The sequence below is a fragment of the Augochlora pura genome, chromosome 4 (assembly GCF_028453695.1).
Source record: "Augochlora pura isolate Apur16 chromosome 4, APUR_v2.2.1, whole genome shotgun sequence".
Classification (NCBI taxonomy): domain Eukaryota; kingdom Metazoa; phylum Arthropoda; class Insecta; order Hymenoptera; family Halictidae; genus Augochlora; species Augochlora pura.
In genome coordinates, this window is record NC_135775.1 from 11,225,354 (window position 1) to 11,240,290 (window position 14,937).

At 38.9% G+C, this 14,937-nt stretch overlaps 1 long non-coding RNA gene across 2 annotated transcripts; it reads right to left on the bottom strand.

The window, feature by feature from the left end:
* Positions 1–2,107: 2,107 nt before the first annotated feature.
* Positions 2,108–7,629, bottom strand: LOC144469240 (uncharacterized). Of its 2 annotated transcripts, XR_013493938.1 has the most exons (4): positions 7,512–7,629; positions 3,660–3,778; positions 3,150–3,381; positions 2,108–2,543 (listed from the first exon to the last, which is right to left on the bottom strand). It is a non-coding gene; the product is annotated as an uncharacterized LOC144469240 (long non-coding RNA). The 2 variants fall into 2 exon arrangements; XR_013493937.1 differs by lacking the exon at positions 2,108–2,543 and having other exon boundaries at positions 2,600–3,381; positions 7,512–7,626.
* Positions 7,630–14,937: the final 7,308 nt, after the last annotated feature.

Consider the following 14,937-nt stretch of genomic DNA (forward strand, 5'->3'; position numbering starts at 1 on the left):
AATGCTAGGCCCGTGCCGGCGACAAGCCTTCTTGATCATAATCCGCGAAAGTTCGAGGCCGTATTAAACTTTATATTGCCATTGGCGCTGTAAGAGTTTTATGTACACGGGTTATACTGTCAGGCCTGGTTCCGCACGCTCGACGACAGTTACGAATTTATGAGATACGGTTTCAGTGCTCTCGATCGCGCTGGAACCATCGAGCATGCAATTACTCGCCCGACGAAACGAATATGTTTGTGTTTGTTTGTCGATGATTGTTTGCGACTGTAACCTAAAGTGCTTATGACTGCCGTTAACTAGCTACAATTTCGTAAGATTTTAATTTATTTTAAAGGATTTTTTTTTGTAAGGTGAATTAAATTTATTAAAAATTTTGTAGTTGTTTTTGACGAGTATACTCGTGGAAATATTTTGTGTCATGACACGTTTGCACATCATGAGTAAAAGTTTCTGTTCAAATTGCAATTTAAGTGAAAATTAAAATATATTCGTATACCTTAACACAATCCATGCCACGTGTACCATTGATGGTACACGCTTAAATAGCTATTCAATGCGTTAAAAAAATATTTTATGGCAAGTTAGAATCCAAGGAATAATTTTCACTAAAAGAATAGATCCATAATACGTCTGCTTCATAGTTATATTGACAATAATTGATAAAGAAACATAATATATTGATTTTTAAGCTTCAATTGACCAGAATGAAGAGTCGACTAAATACAGTTCGGCGCGGAACGTGTTAATAGGTTTTGAATATTTGAAGGCCAAGACGAGCAAGTCTGGCTTAGGTAATATACTCGGAATCGTTTACTTTTTGTAACACATGCAACGGTAGAAGTTAATGTCCAGAAAGCAAAATTTTTGTTAAATGGAACATACAAATTAATCTATTATGTTCGATAAAATACTGAATAATAGATATAACTACATCATTAATCTTTAAAAGAACTCTTAAATCAAGTGGAATTTATACTACTTCGGATTCGTATTTACAACATTGAGTTTGGTTTTTGGTTTATAAACAAGGAAAAGCTTTGTGTGAAAATTTCTTGCGCGACACGTTGTTCAAATCGAATGAAAAATTCCAATCGACTCTACTGAATTCAAAAGGTAGATGCCGAGCCATCCAAGAAATTCGAGACCGCTTCGATTCCAGTCAAAACTCAATTTCCGATGCGATTAAAGCCTTCGGATCAGCAGCATATTGCGTATCGGGCTGGTATCCGATGGAACGTATCGCCGATTCCGTGGTTCGAGTGACGTCCACTGCAAACAAACGAGTCGGAATGTGAAGCGTTTCCCACTGCCCCGTAATAATATGATAAATTCTGCCGATCAATTTGTTCGGCTTCACGGATATTCCATTAAACGAAACAGCCGGTTTAGCGCAAATAAACGTTCCGCATAGTGACGGACGACTACTGGTTCCCCATTTTTACATCTGTGTCGCGATTTCCGCGCAGTTCGCGAATTATTATGCACTAGTAGCGTTAATAATACGATGCCGCGTGGCTGTAGTTGCGCGGTACACACAGTTATTCGGAAGCATAAATGCTGCGTGAGGACCGGATGGTTCTAGATAATTAACGAAAATTTACTTTTCATCATACAAATTGAATCTAGCCGTATGTACGAGCCGTTCATACGAAAAAATGAACAGGACGTGCGCTTTTCCTTTATTGCTAACGGTATTTCATATCGATAATTGTAGTTTATACGTTCACGTAGTTATTATAGTTGTATAATATAGTGTAATATAATGTACACGTATGCTCCGTGGAATGCAAACACATGCTATCTTTATTCTACTTGAGCTAGTCTCGTGATAAGAATTTCAAACGGAGCTCACTCACTACGAATGTTGTCGCTAAATGAATGGGACCGGTCAGAAACCAATCATTGTCAAGTTCATTGACCTTCGAACGACGGACCCAGGGTTTATTAAGACCCAGACTGAAAAAATTGATATGTGAATGTCGTCACCTAACGTCAATTTACAACAATTTCAACAACTAATTTCAATTTTCACATGTTTGGACAAAGCCTGTAGGAAAAGTAAAATCTAATACATGAAGGTATCTGAAAGGAACGTCATACAGAATATGCAATGAAATCGATAAATAAAAAGATAAATGATCGTAAGTGAACAGGAAGGTCCGCCGAGCAGAGGAAGAATCCGTATATAACAACACTTATTATTCCAAATCATCAGAAGTTTATAAAATCTTAATAAATCGTTATCTGACAGTGATAACAACTCGTTCGATCGGTTTGTTGCTCTTTGTTCTCAACAATTTCAATGTCTTTATAAAGAGATGCGGTGTTGCAGGAATTTCCAACGTTTTATGATGCACGAGTAACGGGAGTAGAAAGTTTTGTATAACGATGGTTAGGCGACCACAGTACACTCCGCTCGAAACCACCAATGAAATTGATAATCGTACGTGCTGCTTGTTTCGGAATTTAACGTTAAACTTTTCAGTCGACGCCAGTGAAATTTCGATTTTATCAGTGACGTCGTTTTCGGTACACCCGACCTGGGAAGAAATAACAGGGAACTATACTCGAGTCGATAGACGGAGTTTAGAAGAGTAGTAAAAATAAAAGTGTATTTTATTACTGATCAAATATCAGTATCAGTCGCGTAAATGAATTATTAATTAATTACGGTAATCAGACCATAGATTTTTATGAAATTCTGTATTTGAACTATTGAAAACAGAGATGGTAAAATATATTAACTATAAAAAGTATTTGTTAAGCAGAACGAAGTATGTCTGTATTTTTAGGAAAACCTCTACATCCCAGGTACCGAACTTTTATGAGGGTTCAGGTAAACCTTCAAGTACGCTAGGCACAGAACTGCGTACTGTCGCCTAGCTCACGAGTTCTTCTGTATAGTCCGTAGTATTCACATCGTGCGCCTGTCCTTCCACCGTACCATTATATTAACTTCTAAATATATAATTATTTACTCTGGTTTTATACTACACGAGAGTGTTTTATTCCACACAACCCCTCAACAGTATTAACATAAAAAAATGATTGCAACTGTTTTATGTTAGCCATTTTCAAGTTTTAACTAAAAATAATAAAAAATTAAACAAAACATTAAATTAAATATGATTTAATAACAAACTCACACCACAGCTCATTCTTATTATCATTCTCAACGATTCTAATCAGTTGAAAATCATTTTTTAAAAGTGCGTAGATCTACAGATCAACGATAGCGCAACACTCTTAACATTTTTTAGCTTAGAATGAAACAGCGATTCTTCTATGATTGGATCGACGGTTTCACGTAATTAAATTGATAAACGTTTTTTATCTTTTGAGTCATCTTCGTCTTGTAACTGTCCACTGCAGAATTTGCTGAAAAGAATAATGCAAAATGTTTAATATGCAATTCGATGAAACAATTTTGAAATCGATCACAAGATTTTCTTTATATACGATGTGAATTAAGCTGGTAAAGCCTGAACTGAAACGCGGCTGATACTACTAATCTTATCGTTTCTTGAAGTACGGTATTTCATTTTAACACAAAGAGTACCGTATTATGGCAGCTTCTTTGCGTGTTGCAGATACTTATGGCAAGAGCGATAAGTATAGAAGAGCAGGTGAAAACAATTTCATGAAAATGTACTTACTAATAAAGTATCGTTGGCACGATTACAACTGCAACGGAAGCAAGCGCACACGCTGATACTGATAAAAGAATTTCCACTTCGGACAACGTGGATAGTTTGCTGGCTTTCCTCGTGGTCTCCTATAAAATGTATTGCAATGAATTAGTTCGCATCGGTATTAAGATCAACGAGAATAAAGCTGCAGAAAATTTGTTTCGCCGCAACTGTTCACAATGTAGTCTAGTTTCATTTAAGATACGGACACAAGGGCTACGACTTTCTGCAATTATATTTGACGACTCTTGCAAGTATTAAGTTTATTTATTCTCATATACTAAATCGTACTAGTTACAATTACGGACAATGGAACAATAAAAATAAAGAAAATTGGTAAAACGAAAGTTAATTAAATGTGAATATCGAGTAAGGATCTATGTTATATTTCCGACTTGCTAAGATAACGCGGTTTACAGTTATGTTTGCTTATACAGTGTTTGAAAGTTCGCCCGGGCAGTCTCCAACACATATACATACATATCTTCTTATTTCATTGAAACAACTGAGAGAACAGCTGGAGGCCACAGTGATATACTTTATTAAAACATTTGTTACATGAAACAAAATAATTGAAGGCGACAATAAACACAACCCACAATAATACAATATAGTAAAGCTTTAGGTTTTCATTGAAGAAATCGAGGAGAGGGATTGTAAAGGAGGTCTAAATTTCATTGCTGCAAGGTTAAAATAAATATACGACAGATAAGAAGGAACTACGTTCCAGCGCGGCGAGTATCAATAGTGAGACAGACCTGTTAGTAAAAGGTTACTATTAAATTAACTCCTTTCTCGTTTGAGCAGCAGGCACTTTATTCCTTCCCTTAGCGATGCCGCTGTTTACACCTTCCGTTGTCAACACTTTCCTTTTCAAATTAGGCAGTGACCGCAATGCTCGATCCTTGACATGTTGAGAAGGGCTCTTTTTCCAAAAATTACCGACCCAGCTTATTGATACAGTGACAATGCTGCGATGCGACATAGGTCATTTTTCCATAAGTTTCAATAGTTGTATTAGGTAATTTTTGCAATTTAAAATCGACTACTGATACATATTTGCGATTAGTATGCACTAGAATTTCTAGCTGAATTTCCACCAAAATGTAACATACGATCCTTAATCGAAATTCGCATTCAATTATTGAAATACAATATTCAACCAAACGCTGTAGTCTTGAAGTTACATATTTATTCATTACGTGTAGTCTAATTTCATTTTTAGCCATTATATTTGCAAAGATGATACGTATCAGAGAAAATTAAATCTCTTTAAAGTTGATTCGTCGTTAATTTATATACTAACATGGATATTTCCTAGTTTAATGGTACACAAACTTTTATATTCTCATAAAAAGTTGAAACTATTATAGAGAGTTAACTTCTCAACTTCCAATTTCTTAATTCAACTAAATATTTTATACATCATTCGCTCATATACATTTTTGCCAAAGCCCTTTCACCAAATGCAGTAAAACTCCATTTATAGGATCCGGAAGTTGGTTCACATAATCATATGGTTCATCCTGTCTCCCACCACTAACTGATTTTTCATTTCATTGGAGTTCATATTCATATTAAGAAGAGGATTCAGTTTAGAATAGAATTCAGTTGACCAGACATTGTTAAAATTGAGTTAATATAAACAGAATCCGCTGTAAGTATAATACAAGTAACACGATTAACCTCTTAAACGACTAATTGACGATCGATAAGAGCTCCAAGGCTTCACGACACTATCAAATACCAAACAGACTTTTCTTCAGACAACAATGTCGCGTATTGATCCGCAATCTAGTTTGGGTTCTCCTTCTCGCAAGGAAGAGGGTGAATAAATCGAAAGCAGTATCATTGATCGATGACCGGTCGTACACGTTTTCCGTAGTCGTTTTTTTGTTCTCCTCGGCGGGAACCAGGTAACCTGAATTGCATCTCGAACAGTAACACAGCTGATTAGGATTCCGACCGGGCGCCGTGCAAGGAGGCGTTAATCCCTTAAGTAGTGATAACACAACAGAACTTTATAATCCAGTTTTGGGCGCGTGTTCTCGGGAGCGCGGCGTTCGCCATCTCCTTCGTTCTCGTCCCTGACACGACCAACCAGCCCATTGTTCTGTTTAACCGAACGCGACAGCTAACTAGTCAAACAAAATCCTGGCGGCTCGCCGGTTCCCCTCGACGAACAAGAAATTAATTAAACCAGAGAAAAGTTCGGCCATTCTCTCGAACGCGACACAGAGGAAGAGTTCGTCCCCTAAATCAAACAGACCCTGGTGCTTTCTTCAAGACCATGTCCCGCCGCGCCATATCAAATTCGGTCATCAAGCTCATTTGTAATACCAAGATACGCGAATCTTTGCGACAATAAGGAACAGAACAGGGAATACAATGCGCGAGCTCGCAGGAATGAGAGACTTCCGGTTGGGGCCGTAAAAATGCCGAATTCTTAAGCCCCTAGGCTGATAAAGCCGAGGAGATCTGCATTTTTTACGGCGATAAGGGAAGCCGGGAGAATCTTGTCAAGGGAGACAGAGTGGACGAAATTTTCATGGGAGAAGAGAGCACCGAAGAAATTCTTAATTGAATCAACAAGGATTCCTCGGTGCTACAAGTGGATTCACCAGGCTTTCAAAAGAAAGCCGCCCCACCCTTCGAACAAATTTAATCTCCGGGGAATGTTTGCCGTAGCAGAACGATAGAAGAACCGAAGCCCGGATTCCGCTAGCTAGCTAGTACAGCACGGGTAGATAAGGCACGATCTCTTTGGACGGCAAGGACGGCAGTCGTTCTCGCGGCGATCGTCGATTTTTCGGGGTTCAGGTCTCTAGCGGAATCGAGCTGATTCTCCAAACGAAATCGTCGACTTATCCATCCACCTCCTCGTCGGATTCTCATTAAAAGTTTCTGCGGACAGGTTGGCTTCTCTACAGCTGGCCGGCTTATTGTTCAACTTGCTTCGTTAGGATTGCTCGAGTCGGAAACGCGGTATCGGCCGCGTAAACAGCTTAATCGCGCGATAGCACACGGAGACTTTCCGCGAGGGCTAGTTTACGAACCGCCGTCGCCGAGCTGGCACTCGTTGCCCGATTGTTACGGGGTTCCGTCGAAAACGGGGCAAGTTCCGGTTTAAAGTTCGTTTACTCGTAACCGTTCGACGCCCACCGGGGGCCTACGGTATCACCGACTGCGAATTTAACGCCAATTGCCGGAGGACGGTTGGTTGGCACGTTTAACCGGGAAACGTCTGCGCTCGCGTTTCCGATTCCCTTGCAATTCATGCGTTCACGCCGCCCGCGCCACTCGCGAGCCGAATTGCAACGTTTGAGAACGCTGCCTACCGCTCACCTCCGCCCGATAAATATTACGAGTATTCTCGCCGTAACAGAAAGTATTGCCATTCCTTCACGACGAATATACTCGTCAAAAATAGCTAACCGATTAAACCGAAAAAGTTTTGCATTTCAACTAACTATGAAGAAAATCAAATACAGTGTATCGTTATAGCAAAAGTAGATAGAAAAAGTACAGAACAGTAAAGAGAATGCGTAGAATTAATATCTTTATACTGCAGGAAGATCTGCTGCTTAGCTGTAAGAAACGTGTAACGTTCACCAGATCAAAGCTATACGTTTCAAGTTTGTCATTTTAAAGCAACACAAATTATAAATATACTTTCGTAAAAGAGAATAAGATATTGAAAGATGAAGCTATACATTATAGAAAAAGTTGTTTACTAAATTGAGGAAACGAGAAAACATTAAATTAATAAATTTTATTCGAAATTTAAAATTTGCAGAAGAAATGTTAACATGCACATACCACGAGTTCCAACGCTAGACTGCTGGCAACGCAAGAAAGTAGAAGTAGCAAAACGGTTCGCGAAAACATTTTGTCGACGTGATGACTGATGCACGACTGCGGAAAGTTTTTACCTGCCCCTACAGTTTCACGGTATTATCTTAAGGAGATGTATCGCAGCCGCGATAAACCGGCGATTGACGAATCGAGGTTCTACATCAGACTTTATCGCCTATGACAGCTGGAATAGTGTGGGTATTTTGTCAGTGGTAGACAGCATATTTTAAGTGTATGCCAAGCACGCGTTCGGCTGCGTTTGGTGCACAGGTGTAGTACCCCGCGAATCAATGGCGAGTCGAGGCAAATATATTAGCGGTCATGAATGAGAACGTGCCTTTCCGTCTCCCATATGGCGCTCCTCCTTTATTTCAAGCAGAGTATACGAATCTACGGGTAAATCACGCTGATGGGTACGGATCATAATTTGCAAACATTTGCGTTAGGAAAATTCAATTTTCCTGCATCGTTAAAGCTTATTAGCCTGACGCAAGGAAAATTGTGGCGTTGAACCATCAAACTCAAAAGCAGTAGTTACCTGTATCTCGACATTCATTTCGCTTTATAGAGCTAAGTATGTATGTAGATCGATGAACTTATTTCCTTATTTTCAATTCTGAAATGGATTTAGCATTTTACCATGGTACTATTCTAACAATAATTTCATTCTAAATAATTCTAAATAATTCCAATAAATCTAAATACATTTTGTACTTTAAGAGAACTTGCTCGTATTAAAACTGTCTAGCAGTAAACGTGATTGGTTTATATTTTAAAAATATGGAGGGCAGTAATTATTGAGATTTTATATAAAATTTAATTTAATTTAACGTATGCAATTTTTACGGTGGCATTTTGTTGTTATTTCCTATAAAATCATCTTCGCAATTTCAATAATTATGAAATAGATTTGACATTTCCTGACATTTCCAGCGGTAAATGGATACTGAAATAGGTATTTAATATCCATATTGCAAAATCGAAAATCTGTTTCCGAAGGCAGACATATTTCTTGTCAAATGCATTAAATTTTGATATACGAGCGGATTGGCATAAATGAATTGCATGGCAATTTGAAAGAAATGCGCACTCATATCTTATTTGGTGTTGAAGTCTCTGCTCATGTTTCCCTTGCCGCAAGTAATACGGTGACATACGACCGAACCGGCAAGGATCAATTGGGGTTGTGAGAACTATAGTAGCAGGTGAGCATTATACTTCGATGAGCAGGTTCCGCGTTTTGCTGACGGGTGGCGTCACCATACGGTTTTTGAGTTTTGAGGAGATTCAGCCACAATTCCTTACGAAGTAGTATTTTTTTCAACTGTAATTGTAAAAATAAAGATATGGATAGTAACAAAAGAGTACATTCATTTTAATAAAATCGTTTTTTTTTTTTTTAAGAACATAGCTAATCGAAGTAACCAATATGCTCTTGCAACACATTTATTATTGACACCATTACCGATTGTACCCGCTCAAGCTGCCTGGTGTTCCATTCCATCCCATACGCAATTACTTTAATAAAATCTCAGATACTTCGGCTCGCCAGACTGCGGAGCAAATATTTTTCTAGTTCTATTTCTCGAGAAATTGAAATCAAACAAAGAATCCTCTCCAGTGAACGTCGTTGTCGGGTGTAGACTATATGCCCCGGGCGCAGAAGGATGGATCGGCTGATGCATCATCACCGATTATTGCCATTTAATTGGGGACGTAATTGTTCCTCCTCGGCTGACAGGAACCTCGCAGACGGCTCATGAGATTCTCGAAAAGAGCAATTTCATCATAAGACGGGGAACGCTTGAATTCCACGGTTCAGTGAAACCAGGGCTCGACGATTCCCCGGTATTTACGGTACCAATCTACGATATCGATTTCACTGTCAACAGTCCACGATACCGCACCAAGGCTCTTATCAGAAATACTGCAAGAATGCACGGAATCTCCTTAGAAGCAGCTCTCGGGGTGATCATCGAGCGAGCATGAATCCTCTCGCAAATAAAACGTCAATCGGGGAGGACAGAGCGATCGAACTGCAGATTTTTCCGCGAAAGACGCGCAATCTTTTGTCGTCCTCAGATATTTCCGCGGTTGGGAAAATATCGATGTCCTGTGCAATGAAACAGCTGGGGAAGCGCGTCTATAACTGCGATAAGTCACGCTTTTTGACGTTCAAACTCATCTCATCGTCAGCATCAAACGATCTGCCCCGTTTTCAAATGAAAAGGAAAAATGGTAGTGACCTGTCGCAACGACAGAGGCCAACGGTGGCTGCGAGCTACTGCTAGACAAGGAGACCAGGGACGGTGAAAAACAGGAACTGCGGGCGGGATACACCTGTTTCCAGCATTTTTTGCTTCTCATCCGCCGCTGAAGGCTCAAAGGACATCAACGGGAATTCCATACACACGCCGACTACTGCCGTGAGGCCACTCCGCCCCTAGCCCTCCGTCAATCGATTTCCTTCCTTTTTTCCATTTCGTCGCCAATTTACATTGCACCCTGAACTGAACCTCGCTTCGTTACCGCTCACTGACCAAAGTTAATGAAATAACCGACGAATTGGTCAACTCAATTTTCTTTTTGTTCTCAGCCGGCCTCGGTTCCACGGTCGCATTTCCCCCTGGAAACTGCACGCGAACAGTTTTACGTTTCGACGGCAAGAAAAGAAAATTGTCGGGAGACGTACAACATGCCTTACTGTAGGACAATCTAATGGAGGCACCTCTAATATTAAGAAAATTCTACATTATTGCTGATCTTTCGTTCTTGACTTGCTTTTCACCTTCAAGAATAGTTACCCATATACGTGATCAAATTCACTGATCAAATTTATTGTTAGATCTTATTAGTATTAATTTAAAATTAAGTTTTACAATTCATAATTTATAGTTTATTTCGCTTGCGTTTTTAACATTTTGACATGCGTAGGCTATATTTTAAGACATAGGTCAAAATTTTCGACGATGTGTTTACGTCAAGATGATTCTAATCCACTCATATGGTTTTAGCATAATACTTCATCCATTCCGGCTTTACTTTCTAAATCAACTGACTCTGGATTATTTGGAATGCTCTGTTTTCAAGAAATTCTTGTTAAGATGACATTAACAAGAAGACATGTTTTACAATATCTAAAAACAGAAGATGGGTAAATTTTTCAATACATCGAACTATACCTCTTGTTTAAATACTTTGATTTGCACAAGGAATATACAGTATCATGTTATTAACTACAAAATCACGCCTCAGCAAATAAACATCCGATCCATGTGTAAATCACAATTTGTCTACTAACAACATACTGTAATTTTTCAAATAGAAGGACGCGCGCGTATTGAAAGATATAATAAAAATTTTCGTGTATGTGTTGCGTCTGCTGGTAGCACAATAATTTTGTATTTCCCGCTCTCAATAGGTAATTGTTGCTATTGAGCCCCTTGGGTGTGTAATAAAGAAACTTGGGCGTCTTTATGTACACTTTATTTACATTGTATGTAACAATGTTACGCTAAATTCTTTGCAATTTGAATGAACGAGATGTTTTAAAGAAATGTGTTGGTTAGCGATTGGTAGCGAGATGTTTGAAGGAGATGTGTTGTGTACCGGTTTGTGATGCGAGATTGATGTATGAAGAGAATGTATTTTATAGCGATTTGTAGGGAAAACTGCTGTTGGAAGGAGATCTGTTATGTAGCGATTTGTAGTGACAGACTGTCTGGTTTGGTCGTGTTCTGTCCGTCTTTTTGGTGATTGGTTGAGGATAAATTTTGGTGGAGAAAAGGAATATTTTTGTTTGCTAAGGAGTGTGTCGTGAAGGAACTTGGCTGGCGAGGTGTGGGATCTGTCATAAAGTTACGTTTTACATATGTATTGGTTTGTCGGCGTCATGATTTATAAATGCTTGTTCGTTCGTTGTTTCCGAGAATCGCATGTGCTATCCAGTCGGCGAGTCAAATATGTCGATTTACGGGTCATAAAGTAATTTGGTCGTGAAACGCTTTCGGAAAACTGAATTTTAGCTGAGCCAACGGTTGGCTACCTGAGAGGATGGCTGGGCTCGCTTATCCATCGAGTTTGCCGTCGCAACAGTGTATAAATGAATAAAATTACTTTGTAGTATTGTTCAACTGTTTTAAATCTTAAAGGAGTGCAATGTATTTAACACTAAATCTACTGAGCAGTGATACTGTATGCATTGGTGTGCATTGACTCGTAAAAGTGAGAAGATAAAATTCGTTTAGACTCTGTCTAGCTTTAACTATAAAGCTTGCAATCATGTAATTTATTCAAACAAAGAGGTCTCTTAAAGCTTGTGTAATATTGTAAAACTAGAAACCGGTCATTTTTACCGTGGTAGGTTTAGTGATAAATGAATTATTCTCAAACCGGAAATTATGATTCGATAGGACGAATTTGTGATTCGTAGATCGGAATTGTTCTATAGCGACGATCGCGATGTTGTGGAAAATGTGGCTTGAAAAACGATTAATAAGGCTTTACGTCGATGTTCTGGAAACGCATATAATGTAATTGCAAGTCATATCAACTATGATAAGTTACTGTTAGGATATCAAGATCCTCAAACTATCGGGTCGTAAATTGTTATTGAATGTTATCAAGTCGTAGCGATCGATTCTCTACCAGGACACGTTTTATAGCAAGAACCTGGACGAATTACTGTCGGAATCATGTTACAAATTGCCTATTATGCACACGATGCCGACTTACTCGGATTATTTCAACACCGAGCACGCTCTTTGACTACATGCAGAATTCAGTGATGGTTAAATTGTTGCTGTTCATAACGATGCTCAAACCCATCAGGGTTTGAATTTAACTGTAATTGAACAATAAGCTTTTATAAATATATGTAATTTATTCAACTTTGAACTTCCGGATTATTTGATTTTTTCTTTTAAATCAACTTTTACAGTAACTTTTTAATTCTATCTCAATGTTCTTTTTTCTTCACTTCATTTTCGTAAAGTTATTGAACTTAGTAATTAGATTTTTTCTTAACTTCGCTAAACTTTACTGCAATACTCCTTAATTGTGGTAAAATATTTAATCAACTTAGACATGATCAATCAACGACGATCGAGTCACTAATGAAACCGTTAAGTTAATATTAAATAATGTTAAAGAAGAATGTATTTCGTGGCATCCCAATCATAACGATTGTTTTGAACCAACTAGACAAATCACTTTAGCTTGTCTCGATTAATCAGAAAACATGAAATTTGAGTTCCATCTCAAAGCCTACATCATTCGAGGCGATCTATAGCACCTGAACACGCAAGACAATCCATATTCGACCAACGAGCGCCGATGGAAAGTAGAATTAAGTGAAATCGACGAACCGCGCGTTTCCGGTTGGTTTCCCTCGCGTGGCCGTTTTCCCGTAGAATTTTTGTGGAAAGCGCCGAAGTCGCGGTACCTGTCGGCGATCGTGGTCTTTCTGGAAGCCGCAGCATCTCTGGAGACGTCGCAGGAAATCTTCATTATCGGAACAGATGGAAAGAGTCGGGAATCCGGGGCAAAATGCTGGTTGAACGGAGAGGAGTCGGATGAGGAGGACGGCGCGAGGCGAGACAAGACTAGTCAGGTCACGGGAGAGGCAGGTGCGGAAGTTTCGAATCCAGCGGGAGAGAAATTGCGTACACGAGTCTTGCATCAGAGCGTAATATAGGCGATGAGCGTCCTTTCATCAGGGAAAAAAGTTTTGTCCCGTTCTACCGCGGGAACTTCTGCGCGCCGCGAAGAAAATCCAGTTTGCCCCTGGATGAATATGCATGGAGTTGGAAATGCGCTCAAAGAGAGGGAATATATATATATTTATATATGCGTACACGCTCGGACACGCACAACGCGCGCGCGCACGCATGCATATATATATAGATATGTATATATAGTTACGTTGATTTTAATCACACTTTAAGTAGACTGTAATCAGATTCGTGATTGCAAATACTATATTATACAACTTAATATTTTACGCTGTAGTGAAGAGTGTAAATCCCTGAAATGATTTTCCAGTCTGATCTTTTCATTGAAAAGAAAATATATTTCATTGTCGGTGAAATGATGGATTTTAATATTTTTATTCTACAATTACTGAGATTATGAATATAACGTCATCGAAAATTGTTAAATAAATTCCATTCGGACGGACTTAATAAAAAAAGATCTGAAAGATCGAAGTGTAATTAGGCAGATTGTAATAAGGCACACATACTAGTTAATTATCGGAGCTCGGTACGCTTAGGTATTATTAATATTATCGAATAACGTATTAGCGATGCTGTGCCGCGCATTTGGCACATTGTGCGAAATGAATACAGCGAAAGTATCCTGTTATAGAAATTACATTAACGAAAGGGTTCTCTCTAATGATAGGGGCGGGAGGAACGGGTCAGGGGGTAATGTTACCGTGCGGTTCAATCCCGGTATTAGACGGCAGCTATTCCTACCGCTAATGTCCACTCAGAGATTCATTAATTACGATCATTGTAATTCAAATCGGTTATTATTATTCCGTTAGCTGCTTCATTAACACCAGCTCGCGGTTTGATAAATTAATGAACGTGTCGGATCTACTGCCAAAACTGTCGTGCCTGTTACATTATAAATCATTTCAGCTGGCGTTCGCTGTAGCCGCTAAACGGAAATTAAATTGGAAATTACAGTTGCCATAGAGCTACCTTCGAAACAACGATTATAACGCAAGGGTTTACCACACCTCGATAAGAAAAATATATTAATCTACAAGATTATTTCGCGAATATCAGGTGCACCGTTGACACAATAATTCATTCTAAAAATGTCCATTGTCGCCACCAAGCAGAAATTAAATAAGAACTTATCGCAACCATCGACTTAGATTCAAAATTAAGGATCGTAAAGGGCAAAGTTTCCAAGAAATGGATACAGAACAGTTATTGTGTTAAGCGTAGAATCGTGTAAATGCCAGGTGCGCTGCTTGCGAACAATAAGTAGCTCCTTAACGAGAAAATAATTGAAATGCATACGTATAGAATTCTTGGTAAAGTATTTTTACAGCGAACAAATTATCCGAATAGTTTCGTCTCAGTCAAGTCCAAAGAAAAATCGGACGTAGTCTGTATCAGAGTTGCCTCGAAACATTATGACAATTGTTTCCATCAGCCACCGGCATCGCGATGAAGTTAATGACTGGGATAAACTATATCCCGAAACGAAGTTATCGTCCTGTGCTTTGGTCCCTCCACATTTAGCAACCAGGGTTTTCATTTAGCCTGCTGCGCGAACGAAATCCGTCGTTGGAAATACCGATTTAAATATCGCTGTTCGAACGATATATCACGACTGTTTCCAGGTGTAGCGGTCATAAAATCGAACTTGTCAC